Source organism: Propithecus coquereli, unplaced genomic scaffold (assembly GCF_000956105.1).
Source record: "Propithecus coquereli isolate 6110/MARCELLA unplaced genomic scaffold, Pcoq_1.0 Scaffold94, whole genome shotgun sequence".
In the NCBI taxonomy this organism is placed as follows: domain Eukaryota; kingdom Metazoa; phylum Chordata; class Mammalia; order Primates; family Indriidae; genus Propithecus; species Propithecus coquereli.
This window is the reverse complement of record NW_012155729.1, coordinates 5,399,040-5,403,908: the sequence shown is the minus strand read 5'-3', so window position 1 is coordinate 5,403,908 and position 4,869 is coordinate 5,399,040. Positions and strand designations below refer to the sequence as shown.

The following is a 4,869-nucleotide window of genomic DNA, read 5'->3' as shown; positions in this document are numbered from 1 at the left end:
ATGCTTGAGTCGCGGCTGTAGGTGTGCCCATCACCCAAATAGTGTTCATAGTCGACATGAGGGAGATTTTTGCCGCTCCCCGCCTCCCCTCTCCCCCACTGGTTGATTTCCACTGAGTTTTACTTCTCTCTGTGCACACGAATTACACCAATTTTAGAGAAACCAGAAAAAAATAGGGTAACAGTAAGTACCTTGAGTCTGATGGCAGAATAACTTCTTCTTTACACCTGAACTTTCTGATGTCTTGTGGCTAACTGCTTCACATTGACAGGAAGGGACAAGGCAGGACACATCTGATGTGCAGCTAAATCTACCAGGTATGCTTGACAGTTCTGGTCTTTTTATCTTTACAATTTGCAGGAGGTAAAGGATGAAGACAAACCAAGAGGCTACTGTCATGGACTTTTTGTTTTTCTTCTCATTGCTTGGTTCACAGAGAGTTGGTTTTTTTTTTTTTTAATTAATCTTGGGTTTAAAGCATTCTTTATTCTTTTCCAACCTTATCTTTCAGACATATTTTCTATTATAAAGAATCTGCATATGATATTAAAATTGCTTTCCATTTGCTTTCAGTAGGGGACAACAACAAACACAAAATAATAACAGTGAACGTGTATTCTGTGCTAAACAAATTGCTTAAGCTCACCCAGTTAATAACTGGTGGAGCCAGGAACTGAACCCATCCATTCTAGATGTCACTCAACTATTCCACACGTGTCAAAAGTCCTGAAATATTTGTATATTTCAGCATTTCTAGTGAAACTAACATTTTAGCTTGAAGATACAGAAAAATTGTTTTTTTTGGTTTTAGTTTTTTTAAACTAAAAATACACGTATTTCTGTACATGTATGTTTCTGTAAATGTGCATTTTACATAATATATTTATATTTTTGTTTCCTTCTCTTCGGAAAATTCATCAGAGTTTAAAATAAATGCAGTTTTATAAAGTAACGAAAAGATGGCTATCAAAATTAGGTAGAAAATTCAATTAAATATTTAAATGTGTAGCATTTGTTGCATTATAGAAATATGCTTTGCTCCTGGGGCTTGCCCTATTAGTTTGTATATTTTGTTGTTACTGGAGATACCCTATTCTTTAACTTCTAAATCTAATTTGCCAAGAATGAACCAGGGTTTCAATGGGTGTGTGGCATTAACAGGTCTCAGAATTTTTCCTGGTTCTTATTCCAAGATTTTTACTGTGAACAAAACGTTATAAGAAGATGAGAGGATTGGATTATATTCAGATCCATGGAATTCATGCTGTATTTCTGGGTCTTTTACTTGTCCATTAGGAACAAAGAAGACCCTCTCAAAATTCTTCTCCTAGTCTTCACCTTTGCTCTTCTCTTGAGAAGGAGCTATAAACAAAAAAGTATATAATAAAGCTTTATGAAAAGATGACCAAGATACATTGCCAAATAACAATGTATATAAAAAGCAAGTTTTCTAGCAGTATGAGTCAATTTTTATGTATGTATATAAATTGAATATACATATATAGTGTGTGTGTATATATGTATGTACACAGAGAGAGAGAGAGAGAGGGAAAGGAGAAGGAATGGTAGAAAGTAGACACACACTGATGGTACATGCATGGAGAAGTGGAAGGAAGGATACCTAAAGATTGGTGACAGTGTCATGCTGGTGAATAAAAATGAGGATGGGGTACTTTTTACCATATAGCCTTCGGCACTGTTAGGATTTTTCATAGTTAACCTGTTTTACATTTATAATCCATTTGCTAAATACTTATTAAGGTCCTCCCACAGGCCAAGCACTGTTCCAGGCTCTGGTGATACAATAGTGAGAAATAAAGATATGGTTGTTCTTGCAAGCGAAAACATATACGACATTACCAAAAGAATAGTTTTGCTAGTGGAAAACATATAAATAAAAACCCAACAACAATGACCCAACCCACAAGACAAAAACCTTTCCTTCTAGTTAGGATGATGGTGGTAGCTTACTTTTAAGACGTGGAACACTTTATCTTAGCCATTGCTTTAAACCCTATAGCAGAGTAACAAGCAAAACATATTTCAGAGTGTAATGATAAATGGTTGACAGTCAATTTTTGGGCTTAATTATACTTAATATTGCCACTTAATTGGGCTGTACAGACTCAAACTAAACTTATGCTCCCATTTAAAAAGGCTCGATTAAGAGTGATTTTAAACCTTGAAAATTGAGGAATTGTTATTTTCAAAAAGCAAATCAATTCTTTAAAAATATTCTAAAAATAATATATCAGTGAACACTTTGTATTGTCCTATGTTTATATTTTATTTTCCAAAACTAAAGAACATGGAGACACAAAGGTAATTTTTGATTAGTTTGATTTTATTACTACTATAATTTGCTCAACTGTTTGCCCTTCCAGGTTTAAGGAGGAAGAAGAAAAACTTTTTTCCCCTGAATAATTTTTCCCATTGTGGTTTCTAGCAAGAGCAGTCCTGAAGGGTGGTAAGAGTGAATGAAGAGGTGTGAACTGTGTTTAATTAAACATTGTTGGTGATAGCAAATGGGAAGGTGCTTATCTATAATTCACACCTCTTCAGTTGCTGTTATCAAGCCTTTAGAGGATCTGTTTTCAAGGGAATCGCTGCTATTTGAGTGCTGATACACTCAAATAATAATTTGTTTTCCTTTACTTCCTAATGCCCACTTTGATGACAAAATATCAGTTCTCTAAAGCACCATCCCCCTCGAATAGAAAGGATGGGATGGTTGTGAGTAAATATGGAATATTCTTTTTCTTTTATACTTAAAAAATACAGTAAAATATTGCATTACATCTTGCATATAAATGCACAATTATGTTTGGCCATCTCCTTGGCTCAAGACTTGCTTTCTGAGCCTGGAGAGAATGATACCGTCTTAAATGTATCTTTATGGATGGAGAGGGATTTCAGTCCCATGCAGTATGTCAGAGATCATGATGTAGTAAATCTATTCAAATGTAAACCTGTTCAATTCAATTACCAGTCCATAATAAAATTTGCTGCTACAACCCCCGTGTTGACCACAGCAGTCCATACAGGCTGATGGCACAGCAGGTCTGGAAATTGACAGACAAAATCTATTTAAACAAAAAACAGCATTAGTTCTAGAATCTGAAATGAAATCAGATTTCAGCAGCTTTGATGGGAACCGTCTTTCCTTTAACAGGTATTTTTATTCAGCTAGCCAAATCCATCATAGATAAAGTGTTGCCTAAGGGAGATGAAGAGGTTTTCATTAAAGAGGTAGTTTAGAGAAAAGTGAGAATTTTACTCTTTTAAGAAAATAAGTCCTTAGCTTTACTGACTGATATTTCTGCTAATTGAGGCATTTCACTTTGGGAAGATATCTTAGTGTTGGTGACAGTGGGAAAGGGAAGTGTTGTTGGCTTCGTGGGTAAACAGTTTGCAGTTGCTGTGTATCATGCACATTTAAATTCTTACAAGATATGCTTTTTCATTAGCCAGCAACAGAATTATTCCAAATGAACCACATTTGATTTTTTAACATTAGAATTTTTGAATCAAAAAATTATTACCAGTTGAGGCAACAAAACAGTTGTCTTTAGAGAAGTCAACAAAATGCTGCACCATAACAAAACTTCGAGAAGTACAGTTAAACAAATGATAATTTGTTCAAATCCAAGTGTTGGTACCATTCAGCATCCTGAAAAATCCCCTTTGTCTTTCTCTCTGCTCTACTTAGCTGGTGAGCATCAGGAATGATGGGCCAGCATTATTTTTTCGGCATTATACCATACTGTATGTCAGAGAAAACCCATCTATTACATGATATCTGGTCTCAACATTCCCTTTTCATTTTTTTCAGGTATTGCTTATTTGAAGGAGAAAACAAGAACTAATCAAGGTGTACCTATAAATCTGGTCAAGATTTATTTTTATTTTGATCTCTCTCCTTGGTTATTTAAAGGCTATTGCAGGACATGCTGGTTCAGTTTGTTCTCTGTCACTAGCAAACGGAGACATTTTATGAAAGCAATAATTATTTTATTTAGGTATAGAATTCACTGATCAAAGGATTGAAGGGTGTTTTGATGTTTATTGGCACAATGAGTTTCACCTTGGCAACTCAGGCATTTTTGTTTCACTCTTGCAGATGAGCAAAAGACTCATATTTATGCACATCATTATATTTTCCAGCGAGGCCAGCCTGCGTGCTAAAGTGTAGACGAATCAAGGCAACGCAGAGGGGCAGTTGGTTATTTTATGCCAAGAAAGTGTGCTTTTTACTTTGCCTTTTTAAAAAAACTGTTACCTAACTTTTCTTATCTCTCATTTCATCATCTGTAAAATGATGGTACCAATAATCATATTTGCAAATAGTATTGTGAATATCCAATAAGGTACTTTATAAGTGCTTAGCATACCATATGGCCTAGAGCAAGGACCAGATCAACATTAGTTATTTTGGCTAAAGACAGTAAGGGTCAAGCTTTAGGGTCAGCTGAACCTAAACTCAAATCCTGGCTTTTCCACCTCCTAGACTTGGGGCAAGTTATAGAACTTCTCTGAGACTTACTTGCTTCAGTCTATTCATTTGTAAACATGAGACTGAAGATAGAACTTAGCTTGTTAGGTTCCTGGGAAGACCAAGAGTTCTAACCGTAGACAGAGGGTGTGACCATGGTTAGCAGGAAACACTGTGAGCTTGACTAGCTGGATTAACCCAAGTTCATGTAAAATTTCTTACCCTTTGGCAATGTTGATGGCCTTCAGGGCGCTTTCCAAACTTTACAGAAGCACATCAATTGTACAGTAACTGAAACTCTATTAAAAAAAAAAAAAAAGTGGCCGGGTGTGGTGGCTCACGCCTGTAACCCTAGCACTCTGGGAGGCTGAGGTGGG

The 4,869-nt window shown here is 35.8% G+C and overlaps 1 protein-coding gene across 4 annotated transcripts in view; it reads left to right on the top strand.

The window, feature by feature from the left end:
* ESRRG (estrogen-related receptor gamma) overlaps window positions 1-4,869 on the top strand; it is a 562,217-nt gene that overhangs the window by 404,874 nt on the left and 152,474 nt on the right. The window lies entirely within an intron of this gene.